A 24,081-nucleotide genomic window follows, 5' to 3' on the forward strand; every position below is an offset into this window, starting at 1 on the left:
GGAGTCAGTGGATGCAGGTGGCTCAGAACCGTTCCTTATGGCAGTGTATGGGGAAGGCCTATGCCCAGCAGTGGACTGATAATGACTGAAATGGTGATGATGAAGATGATTATATAAATCTAAATGAAAATAATCTATAGTAATATAGCAGTGTACTTCATTTTGATAATTCATTGATTACTAACTGTATTTTCTTTTTTTGATGGGTGAAAATGGTATGGTAACCCCGCCTGCGCTAACGGGATACGCTGGAGGAGCACCAGTGAAGGGTGATCGGTGAGAATGAAAACAGGCCAGTTAGCCCATCATGATGAATTCATTAAGGAATTAACCATGATAGTTTCCGGGAGGAACCGCGAGAAGGTCGACCTGGTTGGGTATATTGCTAGCAATGGGATTCTCAGTCTCCATTACTAACAATCCCTTTCCCCCCTACTAACTGTATTGTCCATATTGTCCCGGCATAGAATAGGCCACCCCGTCCTTTACCGTGGGTATCATAAGAGACGACAAAGGGAGGGCGAGGGAGAGGCAGCAGCGTCCCTGTTAAAACACCTCTGAAGCTTAATGCGGTTGCCAATTCGCTTTGCTTTTGCCAGTAGTTGCCAAGCGTGGCAACTACTGGCAAAAGCCCCCCAAGGGGAAAGCTTATGTTCAGCAGTGGACAGTTAATGGCTGATATGTTGATGATGACGAACTGTATACCACGGCTCCACCCACGTGGATTAGTACGTATAGAAAGTATTTTATGTGCTAAATTAGAATGTAATATATCTGTGTACCTTTGGGACTCCAGACATCTTAAACCGCGGGATATAGTTAAGGTAGACACATAGAATCTATGAAATGATATTATAAAGCAGGGGGAAGCACAAAAGATCCCGATAGGTCGACGAGCAACAGCATAGTTGACCCAAAAATAAAATACCAGAGGCAGACTTTGTACAAAAGTCGATTGCTTGGGTACCTCTGTCCCATTCGTGTTTCTACCGTGAAGCAGTTGAGTTTGCATTGCTGTGTTTCGGTTTGAAGGGTGGGATATGGCGTGAATTTACTGGGTACGGAGGAATAACACCTGAGTCCTCAGGAATGGCAACGCATGGGGGGTATCATGGGCGAAACAGTATACTCTGTTTTGTCCATGGTACTGCTCATGTCTATAGGCGACGGTTACCACTTTCCATCAGGTGGACCGTCAGCTTGTTTGCCATTCAAAGTTGTATAAAAAAAAATAAGATAAATCTGTGTACCTAGTGCAAGTCCGTTTAGTAGTTTCTGCGTGAAAGAGTAATAAAAATCTGTCCATCCATCTTTCATTACAAAGTTCTGCATTCACAATATTAATAGGACTAACTGTATCCAGCGATTTGGACAGCATGAAATAAAATAAATTAGATCCCATATATTAATTTAGGATACGATCTATTTAATGGCCTATATCCTGGATTTCAAGGTAGAATGGAATTTACACAAATAAGTGTAAATTTGTGTACATTGTATACTAATTGCAAATCTATCCAGCCATTTACATGTCATTTATGGGATGTCGTTAGGATCATAATGGGAACTGATTTCTAATAAAACTGAGCACCATCAGGAACCGCCAACGAGGAGTCTACTTTTAAAATCATTAACTTTTTTTTACATAGAACGAAATATGAACATATTCCGCCCATATTCCTTGGTTATAGATAAATCATTCAATTTTATGAAGTGACTGTTATCAATGGAAACTAAACTATTTATTAATTGAATTTTAATTATATTTTATTTTGCCATATATGTTGTTAAAGCATTATTATGTTTGCCTTAAATAAATAAATAATATATAACCCGTTTACTATCAGCTCAACTTCCTCCAGCAACAATGTCCTTTCCAAAAACCCTTGTAATTAATTCGTGATGAATTTCAACAACAAGCAATGTAACCTGCATTATCAGTATACCTAAAAATACCTACAAAGAATTTTTTAAGTCCTTTGTATTTTTAGATTCCTGTATCACACTTAATTTGTCCACTTAATAAAATACTATAAATACGGAACCCTCAACACGTTGTGGCCCAATAATATTCATTGTATTCTTATCGTGTAACCCTCGTTATCTACAATATTACAATTGTTACTCATACTGTTAAGTTTACCAACTAACATCACACGTCGTCGAACGCTGTCCGCCATCGGACGCGAACTCGCGCAGTGACTGACCGAGAAGGTAGAAAACGCGCGAACTGTGTCCTTTTAAAAGCATAATAAAAAAAATATAAACAAGCGCCTTGTGCCAAGTGCAGTGACTCTGCGTTCTAAAGGAATTTGTTGTCGGTTTAATTATTTTGTTTCCTGGCAACTGTTGCATGTGAGTTTATATTTGGAATTATAATTTTCCCTATTATCTCATTTACGAACGTATGATTCTTTATATGCCTATATTTTAATGTTTAACTTAATCATTTAACTGAGGTATATTTTTTTATTTTTCAAATTAAAAAAAAGAAAGCATAAATATTCAATACAATGGGTAAAATTTATCTTCTACAACATTCTTTACGTAAGTCCAAATGACAAAATAAAATTCTTACCTACCTACAACTTTTCATACAAGCCGTTGTAAGACGTTCATTACATGGTCAAATAAATACTTGTATTATACGAGTATCCTACTAAAATAATAAAAACGATGGATGAATATTGTTATTCTTTCACGCAAAATTTACTTATCGGATTTGAATGAAATTTGGTACATGGGTTATATACTAACTTAGCACAAAAGACACCTTATATACTGATTATTAGGGTTTATTTTTGATTTATATACTGATTGTCGAGGATGAATCCGCGGGATTCAGCTAATAGGATCATATTTAAATCAATAATAGGCGCAACAGCTTAATCATCACGAATGGAAACGCGTTAGTATGAGCTCTTACATGTATTCTTTGATGTCCATATTTATAGGTGATGATTCCACTTTCCATTGTGTGAACCATCAGCTTGTAGTCCATTTTATATGGGGGGAAAGGGATTGTTAGCAATGGAGTTTAACAGCCCCATTGCTATCAATATGCCTTATTAGGTCGACCTTCACGTGGTTTCCCCTGGAAACCATCGTGAACAATTCTTGTTGAATTCGTCACGATGGGCTAACTGACCTGCTTCATCCTCACCTATTATCTTTCACTGGTGCCCAGCCGGTGTATACCGATAACGCGGGTGGGGTTACCATTCCCTTATCATTCATTAAAAAAAAAGTCCATTTTATATTCTATAAAAAAAAATTTGATCCTAAAATATAAAGTGCCATAGACAATTTTCAATTTTAGTAGTGAGACACTATATCGTTTCCACTTTCATAACTCCAAATATAACACGATCCTGACATACATGCGTAGTTGTGTATTATGCCCTAATAAAAGGCAACTAAAAATACATATTTAAAATCGAACATAGAACCTCCTACTTTACTGAAGCCGGTAAAAAAAATATAATGAACGCGAAAGACGAGGGTACTCAAAATAAACTCTTATACCTAATATACGAGTAGTGGGGGGAAAAGGGATTGTTAGTAATGGAGATTGAGAATCCCATTGCTAGCAATATACCCAACCAGGTCGACCTTCTCGCGGTTCCTCCCGGAAACTATCATGGTTAATTCCTGATGAATTCATCATGATGGGCTAACTGGCCTGTTTTCATTCTCATCTATCACCTTTCACTGGTGCTCCGCCAGCATATCCCGTTAGCGCAGGCGGGGTTACCATTCCATTTTCACCCATAAAAAAAATATACAAGTAGTTTCTATAAAACCACCACTATAAGAGTGGTTCATAAAATAGTATTTACGCGTTTCATCTTCATCATATCAGCCTTTAACTGACCACTGCTGAACATAAGCCTCCCCTTTGAGGGGTTTGGCCAGTAATTGCCACGTTTAGCAGGCGGATTGGCAACCACAGTTAGACATTAGAAATGTTTTAAGAGGGATACTGTTGCCCATCCCTCTTCCTCCCTTAAGAGGCGACCTCTTACGGCACCCATACATTCTATGACGAAACCACATTGCCAATTTACGCGTTTAGTATATAAATCTATTGAAATTTGAAATCTTATTAGACTTTTTATATTATAATTATAATTTTAGAGATAGATCTTCAGTACAATACTACAGAGGGAAGGGATTGTTAGCAATACGGACAACCAATTCCATTGCTAGCAATATACCCTGTCAAGTCCACTTCCACATGGTCCCTCTGGAAACCATTGTGCTGAATTCCAGGTGTACAGCTAGTTAACCTGCCTTTTCGTTTTCACCTATCATCCCTCACTGGTGCCCCGCCAGCATATACCGTTAGCACGAGCGGGGTTACCAGTCCATTATCATCCATTAAAAAGTCTATCTACATGACAATTATATTAATATATCATTAACCAGTACCTATTCTCTAAGATTGACTGTAAGAAATCCCTCTATGGAATAAATCCGCCGTTGTATATTAAATCTTTTAATGTATCCAATTTAAATTATGTACAATAAAGATTTTACAATTACAATAAGGTACCTATATTAAAATTTTTAAGTAAATACAAGCGATTAAAGAAATTACAGATGTTTTATATAATATTCGTGTGCCAAATTCAGTCAAATTTTATAAAAAAAATTAATCAACTGTTAACGTAATTTCGTAACAAACATTCAAACAAGTTTACAACATTCAATAAGTAATAAGATATAATATTTCGTTTTAGCGTCTAACAGGTATTTACATAAACATAATACTCATGTAATAGGTATTTATTAAAAGGCCGTACGCATCGTGTTGCTAGTGTCCATGGATTTGGTCATATGCCATCATTTTCATTTGCCTCGAAAAAAAAAATCTTTTTAATATTGACAAAAAACTAATGTTGCCCAATATGCCACTAACAAATAGGAAATAAGACTGGATATTAAAAAAAAAATATTATTTGAACGCATCACAGAATAAATAATAATATAAATTAAATGTAGGCATTGTCCATATATTGACAATACTGGAAAATGAATCTATGCAACCATTTAGAAGTAACAAAACGCTTAATTAAATAGAAACATTAAATTAAAATGTCTAATTTAAAGCATTAGATAATAAGCTACGCACAACATGGCAACATGATATAGCTGTGAATAAAAGATCCAATCACAAATAATAATGTTAATAATAATCTGACATAATACCTATAATTAGTATCTGATAAATAATAATTAATAGATATGAATGTTTGTTTAGCACATTGGAGTCCAAGCTGCTGTCATTAAGTCCTAGTTCAGTAAAATTGTCCCAGCTCTATTATGTACCTATAAATTTAAGAATACATGAAAAAATGTAGACAATTTTTTTTTATGTAATATTCGTGCATAAGAAGTAAGTACCCATACGTATGTACCTACTGTAAATTTAATACCCATTTAAATACTGTCTAAAATTACAATTTAATACAGACATGTTATTTAATTTTCGCTACAATAAAGATAAATTACCGATAACTATAAGTATTAAGTAAGTTTTATCAATATCGCATTGTAATTTCATTAATTACGAGTATACTTATCAGACTGTAATTACATACCTCTGTCCCATTCGTATTTCTACCGTGAAACAGTTGTGTTTGCATGGCTGTGTTTCGATTTGAAGGGTGGGATATGGCAGTGAATTTACAGGTTACAAAAGAATAACATTTGAGTCTTCAGGAATGGCAACGCATGGGGGGTATCACGGGCAAAAATGTATACTCTCTTATGTCTATGATACTGCTCATGTCTTTAGGCGACAATTACCACTTTCCATCAGGTAGGCCGTCAGCTTATTTGCCAATCTAAGTTTGCTTAAAATAAAAAAATATAGATATTTTTTAGTCTCATTTTTAGCAATTTATAAGATTTAGAATCTTAAAGGATTCTAAATTCGTTTCGTTCTTTGTAATAATTACCAACATCTTTCGTACTTCAAAAGTGAAAACAGAATCCTTATCGTCTGTATCATCTGTCAAACCCCTTTTCCTTAAAAACATGTCACGGAAATTAATATCAGCTACTCAAAACAGCAATCCCTTGGAGCTGTGAAGAAATCAAACTTCATAAATAACGCTATCAAAATATACGACCGTTTAATATTTTGAGATTTACAATGGAATTAAAACCTGTAGGACACTTCCCGATGACCTAAAATCACGAAATTTAGCTAGAAACAATATCATATGTATCGAATGTGGAAGAATGAAGTATAGGGAAGAAAAGAAAAGTTTTGCAATTTTTTTTATTATATTTTCTTTAATTTAATATTATATAAATTTGTACAGAACCATCGGTGCGCGAGTCCATAAGCATTTGACTGGTTTTTAATAGATCTTTAAGTCTACAGAGCAAAAGACTGTTTCTTACGAAGACAAATATTATATAAATTCAAATCCGCGTTCCAAATTCAAATATTCATTCATTGTAAAGCATCTACGTACTACATCTAGGTACCTAACCTGTCGTGCTGCATCGGTGTATGTGTATTTAATTGAAGTCACTATATGCGTAGCAAAATGAACTTTTATTTTATGATTATCTTTATCGACCATATGAGAATTATAAGTTTTAGTTAATTTTTTACTTTCGCGTTGTTTATTGAAATTTAAATACACTATCGGGACTCAGCGCGATGAAAAACTTTGCGAGTAAATATAATAGTACCTACATATCTGCTTCTTTATTGCAGATATTTCAACGTAGATTGCACCACGTCGTGTTCACGATAGTGTATTTTTGAATATGAACAAATTATAATTTTGTTCACGAAATATTGCCATTATTTATTTGTCACTGTTAATTCGTAATGGATCGTCTTGCACACAAAAAGAAATGCCGAAACACGACGCGAGTTTGTAGAAAAACACATGCTGCGCTCGTGGCTGTAGATTTCTTGTAAACCCGATATGCAATTTATATTCAAACGATGTATGCATTTGCTTACTTTTTTTTACCACTAACAGAAACAGGACAGCGACCAGTTTCTTATGTTATTAGATGCATACTTTTTACATATTATCTTTATTTATTCCTTTTAAAATGCAATAAATTTCAACAAGTCTCGTAAAATGCTAAATATGAGCACGTAATATAGGAATGTACTTGTATGTACAAGATTACTTATCGTAAAACGCAATAAGTTATATTTAATGAGTGTCACAAAAAGATTCTAAATATAAACACACGATCTACAAACTCTGCAATGTAATGACGAGAGAGTAAATACCCAAATAAAGTACCTGCACGTGTTTGCATATGTAATACATTTAATTGTAATAAGAGGATTGAAGATATGTTCTACAAATTAGACTTAACATTTTTACCAAAGAAACACGACTCGAGAAAGACAAAAAATTATGGGCCACTCATACTACAATTGCGCATCCAACGTTAATATTATAATAAATAAATGTTATAATAATATAAATAACTTATATTAATTGAGCGCAATAAAGTATAAATAAAAATATTTTTATTTAAGGAAATTTAAGTATAAACATTTATTGAATAGTAATTTTTTTATGAATCTATCTCTCACTTCGAAATGCAAGTTCAGTTGAGCAGAACGGGCACGAAATAGCTGTTGCTTTTTTATTAAAATTACATTGTCATTTTTGAATTTTTGATTCACGAAACTGTATACCTATATTAGTTGAATTTAAGTAACTAACTGGTTTACGACCGGTCACCTGCCTTATGTCAACCCGCCTTGGAAACTTATCAGTGGTATCTGTCACCTATGATATGTAGGTAAGAATTGAGAAAAAAGGAAACGATGTTGAAATGTACGAAGTTGGTAAAAATGGAATAAAGGATTCGTGAGAAAAAGGGAAAGAGAGATACTGCAGTTGCTTGGTACTGGGGTCGTATACCCATATGCCCATACTCTAGAACCGGAGATCTAGATCAGTAGAGGAGAACACCCCTGGCAAAAGAACAATAGATACATTTATACAGTTTCATTTAATTCAATTGAGTAATTCAGAGTTTAACGTGTACAAACATTGTTACACAGAATTTTTGTACATTAAAGTTTTATTATATAAATCTTTATATTCATAAAATTATCTCAATTTATTTCATATCTCTATTTACTAACGTGACGCGGTCTTTGTAAATTTACATGTAGCTCAAGAGATTTGGACGCACGGACATTGCCTAAACGATGAGTAAAGAAAATTATAAAGTGAAGGATTTATAAGATATAACATTCAAGACATGTCAAGGAATTTGTCGCTATAAAAGCATAGATAACATAATACTATATGTACTTATTTATACATATACCTACTTTTTTTTTTAATAGATGATAATGGAATGGTAACCCAGCCTGTGCTAACTGTACACGCTGGTGAAGTACCAGGGACACAGGTGAGAATGAAAAGTCAAGTCAGTATTTATTTTTATTTGTGATAATGAAATGGTAACCCTGTCTGCGCTATCTTTATACGCTAACGGGGCACCAATGAAGGATGATATGTGTGGATAAAAGCAGGCCAATTAGCCCATCGTAACAAAATTTACAAGAATTAACGACGATGGCCAGTGTAACCAGCCACGAGTGGCCATTTCCGATCGCGTGGAGGTCAACCTTATAGGGTATATTGCTTACAATGGGACTGGTAGATCAGAATGCTACGAGATATCTATACTAATGTTATTAATGTGAAAGCCACTCTGCGTATCTATCTGTCTATTACATTGTTCTGTTACATGGACCTCCTTATTTACCTACAATCGTACTTTTTTTTAAAGGTGAAGATGAAATGTAAACCTTAATTGCGGTATCGGTATACGCGTGCGGGGCACCAGTGAGACATAATAGGTGGAGATGAAAGCAGGTCAGATCGCCCATCATAACGAATTCATTATGAATTAACCATGATGGTTTCCAAGGGGAACCGCGTGCAGGTTTACCGGTTAGGGAATATTGCTAGCAATGGGGTTATTAAATCCCATTACTAATAATCCCTTTCTCCCCTACAATCGTACTATGTTAATAAAAGTGTAGACATTCACTACAGGTACCTATCTGACGTCACCGAGGGCAACTGCTTATTAAGCGGTTTTATGTGGCAACACTATCGGCGCGTGGCCTTCGAAGGGACACTTCCCTTGATTACGATTAGAGAAAATATTGGTTTTAGAACGTATTGATTATCCAATATTAGAAAAGGTATTTCTAATGTTTATTTTATTTATTAATAGCTACATAAGAAAATATATTACCAGAGGGAGATTTTCTACAAAAGTCGTTTGCTTGGACACTTCTGTCCCATTCGTGTTTCTACCGTGAAACAGTTGTGTTTGCATGGCTGTGTTTCGGTTTGAAGGGTGGGATATGGCAGTGAATTTACAGGGTACAGAGGAATAACACCTAAGTCCTTAAGAATGGCAACGCATAGGTATATTATAAACATCTAAACTAATATTATAAAGAGAAAAGAATTTATTTTTGTTTGTTTATTTGTTATGATTTTAAAAATTCTTTGACCGTTAAAAAGCTACATCTTCGTGCCATGCGAACTCAACTATTTCGCGGTTGAAACATGAATGGGACAAAGGTCAAAGCTCAAGCAAACGACTTTTGTACAAAATCTCCCTCTGGTAAACCAATATCCTGATATTGGTTCATGATATTAAACATATGACTGTAACTTTTTTTTAATGGATGATAATGGAATGGTAACCCCACCCGCGCTATCGGTATACACCGGCGGGGCACCAGTGAAGGATAATAGTTGAGGATGAAGTAGGTCAGTTAGCCCATCGTGACAAATTCAACAAGAATTGTTCACTATAGTTCCCAGGGGGAACCACGTGGAGGTTGACCTAATAAGGCATATTGTTAGCAATGGGGCGGCAAACTCCATTGCTAACAATCCCTTCCCCCCCCCCTCCCATATGACTGTAACTATCATAAAAATAATGTAAAATGCATTGCCATCTACACGTACGTAGTTGTAGAGACAAGTAGAAAACAATAGAGAATCGTTCATTTTGTAATAACCTGTCTACGTAGTCAAACCGCGACTAATAGCAGTCATATGGCTGTTCATAGCCACACCTATTACGCTGAACTTATAACGTAGTTAAAATCAGACATCATGTTTACAGATGACATGTTATTGGCATTACATTATAGGAATATGTATGTATAACGATAACAAACAAATAGTCAAAACAAACATTTTACTCCCCCTTAAAAAATAGCATTTATTTTTATGTATTTTTTTATGGAAGATAATAGTATGGTATTTGTTTGTGTTATTCGCTGGCGGGCTACCAGTCAGAGATGTTTTTTTTTAATAGGTGATAATGGAATGGTAACCCCGCCTGCGCTATCGGTATACACTGGCGAGGCACCAGTGAAGAATGATAGGTGAGGATGAAGCAGGTCAGTTAGCCCATCGTGACGAATTCACGATTGTTTCCAGGGGGAACCACGTGGAGGTCGACCTGATAGGATATTGTTAGTAATGGGGCTATTTGACCCCATTACTAACAATCCCTTTCCCCCCAAAGTGAGAGATGTTAGGTGAGGACAAAGTCAGGTCACTTTCATAATTTCCATCATCATATCAGCTGTTAACTGTCCACTGTTGAACATATACCTAGTGGTTTTTTTTTTGATGTGTGAAAAGGGTAAGGTAACCCCGCCTGCCCTAACGGGATACGCTGGCGCAGCACCAGTGAAGGGTGATAGATGAGAATGAAAACAGGCCAGTTAGCCCATCATGATGAATTCATCAGGAATTAACCATGATAGTTTTAAGGGAGAACCGCGAGGAGGTCGACCTGGTTGGGTATATTGCTAGCAATGGGATTCTCAGTCTCCATTACTAACAATCCCTTCCCCTTATCCATAACCTCTATGGCAAATTTACGAATCTGCAGTTTTTTCAAATTTAACATTTCTTTAAAAATCTACATTTTCCGTCATACTACTTATTGTGGCTTATTTTCAAATTTCTATCTCTAACGGTTAAAGAAATCGAGTAGCTCGAATCTCCATATTTTTGTGATATACCCAAAGTAAACTTACTTAGCATATTTTTCTAGTATTTTCTATAATAAACACTTTAATTTGAAAATTTCAATAATTATTTTACCAATTTTTCAATCCTAATTTAGTTATTTTACGTGAATGATTGCTATAACGTTGTTATTAAAACTGAAGTTCTCTCCAAAACACGTGATTTATACCTTGGTATATTTACGAAAGTGGCACTTTCGTTAGTTTGTCAGATATTAAAATAAATGATTTTCTTTGGCAACTTACGAAACTGCCACTTTCGTAGATTTGCTGTTGTATAACACAATACCTAGGAACTCTCATGTATGAAGGTGCAAAGTAACGAATATGCATTTATTTCTGATACTTGTAATATAATAATAATTAATTAAGCGCATTCAATAAAAAACAGGATTTCAAAACTAAAATGTTAGCATGATACAGCAGCCTTCTATCAAAAGCTATTTGCATTCTAATGTTTCAAAACGTTCCCCTGTAAAATGTATCTTTTTCAGTTTCGTAAGTTTACCATAAAGGTGACGATATGTTTTCCTCTACCGTACATCTATGTTCGCACTCGTTTCCGCTTTCGCTTCCATTGTGGCGGATATAGGCACGTACGAGTAAATTTTAATACAGACAAATAGTAGCCAAAATTAATGTTGAAATAATCCGTAACTAATCAATACTCCGATACGATAAAGGTGATTTCATGATAATGAAGTAACTAATGATAATTTAAAAACTATGTACGCAAGAACTAATTATGTCATTACATATTTTTGTATTATGTAAAAAACCCACAATCAGAGACCACTAAAGATAGAGTATTGTTTAACAAATTTATGCAATCGTTTAAAACAAATTATACGCTCATTTGTAACTAACCACTAACTTTTATAGTCGGTAAGTAATTATTAACGTGGCATTCGGCAATGAAATTACAAGGTACAGAGGGAGACTTTGTACAAGTCGTTTGCTTGGACACTTCCGTCTCGTTCGTATTTCTACCATGAAGCAGTTGTGTTTTTTATGCGTGAAAATGGCATGGTTACCCCGCCTGCGCTATCAGTATACAGTAGCGGGGTACCAGTGAGCGGTGATAGATGAGGATGAAAAGGCAGGTCAGTTAGCCCATTGTGACGAATTCAATGATAAATTGGTCACGATAGTTTCCAGGGGGAACCGCGTGGAGGTCGACTTGATATAGGCATATTGATAACAATGGGTACTAAACTTCCCATTACTAACAATCCCTTCCCCCCGAAGCAGTTGTGTTTGCATAGCTGTGTTTCGGTTTGAAAGGTGGGATATGGCAGTGAATTTACAGGGTACAGAGGAATAATACCTAAGTCCACAGAAATGGCAACGCATGGGGGTATTATGGGCGAATTAGTGTACTGTGTTATGTCCATGGTATTATTCTACTATATTAACTTTGTAGCATTTGCCATGTGTAGGTCTCGGCATAGAATAGGCCACCCCTTTTTCCAGTGGGTGTCATAAGAGGCGACTAAGGGAGCTTAATGGTCGAGAGATAGGCAGCAGCCTCCATCATCAAAGACTAACCGTGGTTGCCAACTCGCCTGCCAAGCGTGGCAACTACTGACAAAACTTCCCTTTATAGAGGACGCCTCTGTTCAGCAGTGAACAGGGATGACTTTATACTATGTATTGATATAGTAATTGAACTGTCAAATCTTAAAATCATTAAACTAAATTTCTAATGCAAGTAGTATATTCATTTATTTTAACATTTATTATATAAGCAGGTAGGTATTATATGTATTTATAGTGTATGTATTTATGCAATATTTTATTATATATTTTAATATTTTATTTAACTGTATATTTGTTTATGTATTAATAGTTATAGCGTTTCAGCTGCCCGCTAACGAAATGCTTTCTTACCGTACTGGGTTGACTGGAAGAGATCTCTGTCAGAGATAAGTCTACCCTTCCTCACAACATTTATAAATACATTATTTTATATGTAACTTACAAGTGCAATAAAGAATATATATAATACATAATACCAAAATAATAGTTGTATATATGTATACATAAACTGTAATAATAACCGTGATTGTCTCTAGTTACAGCTATTTACATAGATAGATAGTTATATAATACATTTGCATCATTTACAGCACACAAATAACGTCAGATATTGGTATATACTCAAAAAAAGAAAAGAATACATACACAATAAAAAAGATAAATACATAAAAGAGGTAACATAATTGTTCGTGAGTGTGCCACAGTAACATAAAATGGTCACAATTCATTTTATTGTTTTGCTTTTTAACATCTAATTTTGTTAAGTGATAAAATAGTAATTAGTATACCTAGTTATTATTAGTATTACGGTTTATTTTAATGAAACAATACTGCATGTAAATAGCGCGGCACCTTATAAGCCAATTAACTTTATTTTTAAATGACTTCCAAATAATGGAGATTTTTATACCAACGACTAGCTGACCCCGTAAACGTTGTTTTACCACTTATTGCGAAATATAAAAATCGCGATTAAAATACAGGGGTTGATTGTAAAACGATGAAAATTTAAAGTTGTGTGTATTTTTCAATGCTAAATCATAATAAAATAAAAATGGAAACATTTGTTAATAAAATAAAAAAAAATGTTTTGGGTAGGGTCACCCTTATCATTGAGGGGTATGAAAAATAGATGTTGGCCGATTCTCAGACCTACCCAATATGCACACAAAATTTCATAAAAATCGGTAAAGCCGTTTCGGAGGAATTTGGTAACAAACACCGTGACACGAGAATTTTATATATAAGATTACACTCTAACGCCCATAGACAAGAGACAAACGAAACTATGGACAAAACTGTTATCGCGAGTCTATGACTATCTCTTTGGTAGATATTCTTTATTCGTCTTATGACTGTAAACTGCTGAACATAAATCTTGGAGAGTTTTGCCAGTAGTTGCCACGCTAGACAGGGAAATTGGTAGCGATCACTTCGAAGCAGTTTTTGGATGGAGAGGAGTAATTATAAACAATTTGATAGAATAGATTGACGGGGATACAATGAGATGGCAACGTCGGATATCCTATTCTTACTCACGCGATCGCTAACCGTTACGATTCTATCGATAGAATCGTTTGCCACTTGTCAAAAGACATAATTTGCTCCCATGTTGTTCCCATATTAATTTTGTAATCATTAAAACTGTTGTTTTTGTTTGCAGTGCAAAAAATTGCTTATTACGAAGCAAAATGTACTTGACAAATAATAAAAAGATTGTTATTGAAGTTATTATTATTTCAGCCATTTTTTGGGAGTTTTGCCAGTAGTTGCCACGCTTGACAGGCGGATTGGCAACCGCAGTTAGGCTTTTAGAGATGTTTTAAGAGGGACGCTGCTGCTCATCCCTCGCCCTCCCTTAGTCGCCTCTTACGACATCCACGGTAAAGAAAGGATCGCCTATTCTATACCACGACACACACGGCAAATAAAAAGATTACATTCCACGAATTAATTGCTTCCAACGAACGTAGGCCTATTCGACAAATTAGTTAATTAGTTGAAGATACGTAGCTATGTGTTTGTCTACATATTTCGTTATACCTTTATTTGCTTAACAATTAAGATATTACGATAAAATACATCCTTATTATCGTTGTCTTACTTTGATAATTGTTTATTTTAAATTTTGATTTTAAATTACACTAAATTTAATTTAAATATATGTCACAACCTAAATCTTTATACAATAATTTAAATTTGTGCTTCATATGCTGTATTTCGGTTTGAAAGGAGGCATATGACAGTGAATTTACAGGGTACACAGGAATAAGACCTGAATTCTCAGGAATGGCAACGCATGGGGGGTATCATGGATGAAAGAGTATACTCTGTTATGTCTATAGTACTGCTCATGTCTATAGACGAGAGTTACCACTTTCCATCAGGTGGGCCGTCACTTTGTTTGCCATTTTAAGTTGCATAAAAAAATACAAAAAAATTGCAACTAAATAAAAATTATTAGATAACCAACACGAGAATATATTTTTTTACAATTTTATTAATTACAATAAAAGATATTTATAAAATTATTATAAAAAACTTACTAAATGCACATTCGAATTGATAAGGACATTGAATAATCTTAATAATATAACAAAATTATAACTAAACGGTGTTTGTTCCGGCATTAGGCAAAAACTACTACAGCAAATCGGATACGGTTTTCACAGTTATATTCCTGATAGTTTAATTTAAAATTTGGTATATGTTTTATATTAATACATCATCTAGAGTGGCTTTCTTGGCTTTCTTACTCCTGAAGTCCACACGTACGACGTAAGAAGCAAAAAGCTAGTAGGCATATAAAAATACATGCGAAAACATTTCCTATATATAGTTTTTGAATTCACATTTCCCATATATGTATGTACATGTATATATATGCACATAATTTCTATTTATATACATTACTGACACATTTGCAGAAGACATTTTCAAAAATAACAAACTATATTGAATGATGCAAATTACATAATAATCGATTTAGTAGTTTAACTGAACTAATGAGATAAGTACATAATAGATAGTACGCAGATGTGTCTATACTCTTCTTCTATTCAGTGATAAATATACAAATAGTAAATAAATATACAAAAGAATCTAATTTTTTACAACATTCACATAATTACAAAATTGAGTAGCGATTTATTTGCAATTTTTACCTATCTAAAAAAAATATCTAATCGGTCATTTGTCAGATTACACACTAAGTATATACTGGTCGAACTGTATCCGATACGATCTCAGGTAGTAACCAAATAATGAATCTTATCGTCGCCGATAACAACGAATGACATAGTATAATGATGGAAAAGTAGAAACATTGTGATCATTGTGATAGACATGGAGATTTAACTCTCCTTTGTATGATTTTTTTTTTTATCGGTGAAATAAATCAAGGTAATATAATTCATGTTTAAAATTAACGGAAAAATTGTTAAAAAATAAACTTGACAGTTTTTTTTTTTTTTTTTGCAATGGACATTAAAAAGGTATCCAGACACGATTAATTTAAAGTAAACCTTTTCTTTTATATAATTTTTCTTTACAACACAGGGGGCAAACGAGCATGCGGCTCACCTAATGGTGACTACCGCCGCCCATGATCACCCACAACACCATCGGCACTGCAGGTGTGCTGCCGGCCTTTTAAAAGGAAATATGCTCTTTTCTTGAAGGTTATGTTGTCGTATCGGTTCGGAAATACTGCTGCTAGAAGTTGATTCCAAAGAGTAGTTGTGCGTGGAAGAAAGTGCCTTAAAAAACGCACGATGGAGGACCGATACTCGTCCAGATGGTTAAGATGAAAGTTTAGTTTATAGCGGGTTGTACGATGGTGAAAATCAGCAACAGGTATCAATCCGAACAATTCCTCAGAGTACTCCCCATGATAAACTCGGTAAAAGATGCACAGAGAGGCATCTCTACGCAGTTTCAGTAGGTCGAGTCGGACAATAAGGCGCTGATCTTCAAAAATTCTAGCTGCCCGACTTTGAATGCGGTCTAACGGAAGGAGTTGGTACCGTGGCGCTCCTGCCCTCAGGTGAGAACAGTATTCCATATGTGGCCTCACTTGAGCTTTATACAGTTTCAGGCGGTGTTCCGGCGTGAAATACCGTCTCACCCTACTGAGCAATAATAGCCCTTTATGAGAAGTATGAAATTTCGCACATTTATAGTTTGTATAGAGAAGGAAGAGAAGTATGTAATTATTTTTTTTAATTATGTATAAGAAATATATAAAATCAATTAAAAAAATACATTACACACACTACCATGTATTTGGCACATATACACATATATACTCTTTAGTTTTTTGTTAAAGACTGTGTGTCAAATTTAGAATAGATTAATCTAAGAAGACCGATGTGATTTATATTGTCTTTAATATTATTTGTCTATAGTCTTACTGAATATCAAACATAACCATAACAAATTCATTTATTACAATATGTTATGGTCGAATTTGGACCACGGGGCGACCACTAGTTTATATAATAATGTCCGCAGGCTGTGGTAGCGATTGAAATAGTCCACAGTGTGTTACTGGAGCGCTGTTTTAAACTCGAAACTCATTTTGCGAACTGAAATCGAATTAAATCGTTTCGTGCAAATGTATATTCGAACTATATCGTCATACGTCGCGTCGAGCACGTATTTGGTACTATTTCTGTGCTCACGTGCTGGCGAGTTCATTGTAATCAACGTATATAATTTTGTTGTAAATCGATTGTTCATTTGTTAAACGACACGCAGTCGTGACGGTGTAGTTAACTGGATGCTAACAAATGAAGGTTTTTAGAATTTACCATTGTATATGTACTAAGGGAGAGGGAGTGCCCATCCCAGAATACGAGATCTTTCAGCTATACGCAAAAACATCTATGAGAGAACATAGTTCCTTTTTAAGAGGCCAGCCTCCCTATAAATAATTTTAAATGTGCTAATATTTACAATAATACTAGTTACGCAAAAAATGAATGACGCCAAAAATTATAAGTAACCGTGACTAACGTACACAAGTTTACACACAAACAAAACACATTTTGCTTAAAAAAAAAGCGACTACAGTATTTACAAGACACACTGATGCACAACAAAATGTTTTGTACACATTATTTAGAGAGGAGGTTAGGTGGACTTGGCCCGCCCTTAAATTGTCTGGTGTCCATCCCGGCAAGGATTCCCAAGAAAATATGAGAATATTCCAGAGGTGGAATAATTAAAAAAAACTGGTCCCTTAAAAAAAATATTTGACCCCAAATTGTGCGTCTACTGCCTACATGAAGATATTAATTGGCTAAAAAAACCAGTTTATTTGATTCACAAAAAAAAACGGCAGTGTCAGCCATTAACAACAAAACTATTAACAATCCAGAACGGTTGCAAAATTTAAAAAAATCTTTATTTTTACTAAATTTATGTAACTATACAATTCAAAACAAAACAAAAAGATTTGAAATTCGAACACACTGATTGTAGGTTAAAAATCGAATTTTTATATATTTTTCTTTTGATTTTTTTTACTATTATCCTTATCTGGAAATAACGTTTTAAAAATGACCTTTCGATGGAAAAATACATCTGATTAAACACTTTATTCACTTAAACTATCCAAATTTGACTACTGAATCGTAGACTCATTCATAGATGTACAATGGCGTGTCCAAATGTCGTTATAACAAACAAACATGTACATTTCTTCAATTAATTATTCTCTTAACTAATTAACTGTATCATAGAACTACACTTAGCTAATTGACTTATAAGTATTATTACTAAATTCCGTTAGAACTATAATTAATTGTAACCACTTAAGATAATGGAAATGACTATAAGAAGTACATACTTTTTTTTATTGTAGATTTTTTTTTATTGAAATGGATGAAAATTATTTTGACAAACGGCCATTTTTCTTTTTGTGCAGCTAAAACGTATAGTTTCTTACTTAGAAAAACAACCGTCTTAATGATGCGTAAAAAAGAAATATCTAACTAAATATCTCAACATTGGAAAAGATGTTTTTTTTTTTTTAAATTTATATATGTATTAAATAAATATTTGGATGGGTACCTACTTAAATAATTATTTACTATTAGGTTTTTCCCAATGAAATTTTATAAAGTTTGTCCTTTGCCTCCAAAGCGCAATGAACTCAAGCTAACCATAATACCTACAATGTGTGTGACCCATATAGTGTCATTGTCACAGCCAATTAGATAATTACGTTTGCAACTCTTTGAAACCATAAGACAATTCTACTTACGTAGGGTATGTAAATTAATCTGTCTTTTAGCCGACTTCAAAAATAAGAATGAAATGAAATATTTATTTACTTTAAATAGACATTTACCATTTAATAAAGCCAGAACTTTTTGGCATCTGTTTATTTGTCTTAAAATTGTAGGCAATTTATGTATTAATTAAATGAGGAGTCATACATATGATTATTATGATTATAAAAATTAACGTCAAAGAAAAAATAAATTTATATGAAACCAATAAATTTCAATAGGTACATGCCCAATATAATCAAATAAGATTAATAATTACATTTTGTATGTCTAACCAATAATAAATTATAAATCAATATCAAGTCTCTTTAAGACAGATTATAGATATTACAGATTATTTATACGTTGCATTAGAAAGGACATTTTATACGTAATATTGCAGTAAGGTGTGGTCCCGTGTGGTCCCGGCATAGAATAAGCCACCCTTTCCTTTCCCATGGATGTCGTAAGAGGCGACTAAAAGAGGACGAGGGAAAGGCAGCAGCGTCCCTCTTAAAACTACTCCAAAGCCTAACTGCGGTTGCCAATCCACCGCTTTTTCATCCTCACCAATCATCTGTCACTGGTACCCCCCAATGTATACCGATACTACAGGTCTACTATTCCATTATCATCCATTAAAAAAAGGGGGACACTTTTCTAAGTACCTACTCATATGTACTGTTAGTAGCATTGCTAAGACAGGATATGTCTACAGTGACTTATTCGCCTACAGACACTCTAATAGGTTTTAACTATTTCCGGAACAGTTTGTGGTAATTTTAGCTACTATGTCGATGAATTCGCTCCATGGAGTCCGGTTTTTTATTTCATCTTATTTACTTGTCTGAATGTACATATAAGGAAAATAAAACATAAATACATTTCACTATGTATTTATGTTTTATTATTATTTCTCAGCTTAGCTGGTTTTATAGAGATATATCTGTCTGTTTTTAATATTATTATAATTATTATATTTTTAAAACAGAAACAATTTATATAAGTAACCTACTAAAGTAAATAAATTTTTTATAGAGTTTCTAAAACAAGGAAAATCTCAATTCGTCTAAAGTTTTGTATTTATTTAAATTATAGATATCTTCGCCAATTCTAAAACGATGATTTTGATTATTTTTTATCGAAAAGTTTTGTTTGTTTTATAAGAATTTGATCGAGATCGAGTCCATCCAATCTCTGATAACATATTTGTCCATGGCTTAATTTTTTTTTTTTTATAATCCAAGGCCGGCTTTTATCGTTTCTTATTTAAATCAACATCTTTTTTAACGCTTGCACTAGACGAGATAGATTGAGGATAAATATAAGTACCGACTAGGCCAGTTTATGCTACTTGACACTGAATGATAAATATTACATAAATCAATACATACCACGTGCGGCGGTGCTAATCAAAACATTATTAACTACGCCATATACTATTTACAACTTTCAAAATGAGATTCTCAATTTGTCTATAATATTGTTTGTGTGTGCATGCGTCGGTGCGTGCGTGCGTGCGTGCGTGCGTGCGTGCTTACATGACAGTGTGTGTGCTTTGTGCGTACGTGGATGTGCACCTGAGCGCATGTGCTTGTGTGTGTGTGTGTGTGTTCTTTCTTCAGTCAATGTGGTTTACTGCGTTGGTGCCATAATAATTTTTTTACGTTTGAACTACTCAACAGTCATCGTTTTTCTTTTCGGACCAAAAAGCACAATCTCGCGTCGTTATGAGCCCACCTTCGGTTTATTCTGGCGAGACACCAGTGAGGAATGATAGGTAAAGATCAAGTAAGGTCAATTGGCCCATACCCATCGCATTAAACTACAGCGGAAACCCACCTAACCTGCGGGTATAAGCATTGAGTCTCACCAATTTCCTTGTCTCGCTCCGAAAAGAAACAATGCATATCTTTACTTGATTTCCGCATACAAATATTAAGAGTTATCTAAATTGTGTGTGAAAATTATTTTAATCTGCGTTCAGACCTTTGACATGACAGTCTCCATTTCTACTACTCATGTATGTTTATGAAATATAATATTTGCTGATAACAAAAATTATTTTAATATTATCATTATTGTGTCGTAGTTCGTTGTCCATCTCTAATTCTGTTGGAGAGATTTGACGAATGCCAGTTTTTATATACGAGTAGATAGGTATTTAACTAATTTATTTTTGCATGTAATTTTTTTATACCACTGTGGTGGCAAACGAGCATACGACCCATCTGATGGTAGGCGATTACCGGAGTCTATGAACGCCTGCAATACCAGAGGCATTACGCACGTATTGCCAGCCCTGAAAAATGTAGAATGGTAACCACGCTAGTGCTGTTAGTTTTGACTGGCTGGTGATGCCAGTGAGATTTTTTTTTTAATGTAATCATCCATATTCTATTATCAAATAGAATAATAACCTTGCTACCGCTAACGGTATACGCTGGTAGGGCATTAGTGAGGGATAATAGGTGAAAATGAAAATGTAAGTCAGGTAGCCCTGATACACCTGTAATTTAGCACGATAATTTTTAGGAGAGACCACAGAGAGGTCGACTTGACAGTGTGTATTGGTAACAATAATAATAAAAATTTATTGCACATAATAATATACAATTATGGGATACAGAAATTAAGTTAAATATATAATTTTAAAATATATAAGTTATATATAGGATGCCGCAACTGTTATGGGGACCTTTGGGTCGGATCATGAATGGGACTGATCATTAAATTATATATTATATATATATATATATATATATATATATATATATATATATATATATATATTCGTGCAATTTTGGCACATTATCATACATAGTACAAACTTCAATAAAAACATGTTCCATGCTACTTAAATAAAGTATCTTTAATTTACAAATGTGTATCAAATAAATATGTTTTATACCAATATGAACTAACACTACTAACTGTAAAACAGGTGTCGTGCGCTGCATTGTTTAACTGGTCGTTAGTACAGTATGTTATAAAAAAATAAATCAGCTGACACTATATAATAATAATAAGAGAGTATATAACCTAGTGACGACCTGAAATGCATTGCAGGGAGTCAGTGGGTGCAGGTGGCTCGGGACCGTTCTTTATGGCAGTCTATGGGGGAAAGGAATTGTTAGTAATGGGGTCTGATATCCCTATAACTAGCAATACACACTCTCAGGTCGACCTCCACGCGGTTCCCCTGGAAGCTATCGTGATTAATTCTAGTGGAATTCGTCACAATTGGCTAACTAACCTGCTTTTTCATCCTCACCTAACATCCCTTACTGGTGACCCGCTAGCGTGTACCAATAGCGCAGACGGGGTTACCATTCCATTATCACACATTAAAGAAATATGGATACCGATCTGATATCTATATATCGGGTTCCTCTGGACATTGACGGCGGAAAAAAGATCATCACCCATATTGATATCGCCCATATCGGTCGGATATTTATTTGCGAATATGTTAAAAATCTGTTATTCAATACTATATTTTTGATAACAGACTTTTAACATATTCGTTCATTTAACCAAAGGACGACTTTGTACAAAAGTCGATTGCTTGAGTACCTCTGTCTCATTCGTGTTTCAACCGTGATGCAGTTGTGTTTGCATGGCTTTGTTTCGGTTTGAACGGCGTTTCGGCGTGAATTTATTGGGTACAGAGGAATAACATCTGAGTCCTCAGGAATGGCAACGCATGGGGGGTATCATGGGCGAAACAGTATACTCTGTTATGTCCATGGTACTGCTCATGTCTATAGGCGACGGTTACCACTTTCCATTAGGTGAGCCGTCACCTTGTTTACCATTCTAAGTAGTATAAAAAAAAATTCGTATTGTACCAATATATAGACATTGAAACTAAAATATATATATATAGCTATATATATATTTTTTTAATGGATGATAATGGAATGATAACCCCGCCTGCGCTATCGGTATACGCTGGCGGGGCACCAGTGATAGATGACTGATGAAGATGAAAGCAGGTCAGTTAGCCCATCTTGACGAATTTAACTAGAATAAGCCACGATGGTTTCCAGGGGGAACCATGTGGAGGTCGACCTGACAAGGAAATTGCTAGTAATGGGGCTATTTGACCCCATTACTAACAATCCCTATCCCCCCCCCCATAGCTATACATTACCCACCCCTAGACAATTGAAGTCGTTTCTTTTGTGAAACATAATCTAAAATTATGTAGGTATCATGAAGTGATCTTTTGTATCAATAGAGTTTACTGTATTTTTTAATTTCCTTTTTTAACTGGTGCATTAATAAGAATCCTTCCTCACACGCTTAAACCTAAATGATCACGTACAGTGCCGTTCCAAAGAGATTTTCTCCCACAAACGCTCAGGCTGTGGAATGAGCTCCCTGCCGAGGTTTTCCCTAGAGACTACAGTACGAGGTTCTTCAATAAGGGTATATTAAGGTTTCTTCAGAGTCGGCAATGCGCATGTGACAGCCATGCGCATGCGCATGTACTGCAGCCGTTCATAGGCTATAGTGACTGTTTACCATCAGACAGGCTATATGCTTGTTTGCCACCGTTGTGGTATAATAAAAAAAATAAAGTGTAAAATAAATTAATAATTTGGAAAATAATAATAAATGAATAAGAAATATCAAGTTTCATAATAAAGTTGATATGAGCAGAGACAGCGTCCGAGAGAAGGCGGATGAAGTGTTACCACTTAGTTACAGTATTAATTTAATCAGTCGTTACTATTGTTAACACTGTACGAGTATATACGGTGCTATCAATTTCAACAAAATCGCTCTTGGACGACCTCCTACTAATTTAACCTTGTCCTTTGAAGCGTCCCGACTTACAGAGGACGTAGTTCATTCACCGTTAACTCGATTAGGCAGCGATCTTTTTTACATCGTAATGTGGTATTTATGTCCCATTCCACTACTTTATTATGTCACCATAATATGTAAAGAATGCGTAGAACTGTAGTAGGTAAAATTTAGTCTCATAATGAATAAACTGCGGGTCTACCATGAAATGAAATTCCGAAATTTCGGACTCAATTTCGTGTTTTTGTTTATACCAAAATCGGACCAATAAATGGAGTTTAACATTTCTTTTATCATACATCCTATCATAAAAGTCCAAAGGAACAATATTTTAACATTTTTAATATTTCCAAACGGCATGTATGATGT

General features: G+C 34.6%; 1 protein-coding gene across 1 annotated transcript in view; it reads left to right on the top strand.

The window, feature by feature from the left end:
• The first annotated feature begins 2,139 nt into the window (after window positions 1-2,139).
• Window positions 2,140-24,081, top strand: part of LOC113509552 (b(0,+)-type amino acid transporter 1-like) — a 40,274-nt gene continuing 18,332 nt past the window's right edge. The window contains exon 1 of the mRNA XM_052900519.1: window positions 2,140-2,355. The gene's annotated coding sequence lies outside the window, so the exon portion shown is untranslated. The remainder of the gene's footprint in view (window positions 2,356-24,081) is intronic.

The sequence above is a fragment of the Galleria mellonella genome, unplaced genomic scaffold, assembly GCF_026898425.1.
Source record: "Galleria mellonella isolate WM207_F2 unplaced genomic scaffold, CSIRO_AGI_GalMel_v1 utg65, whole genome shotgun sequence".
NCBI lineage: Eukaryota > Metazoa > Arthropoda > Insecta > Lepidoptera > Pyralidae > Galleria > Galleria mellonella.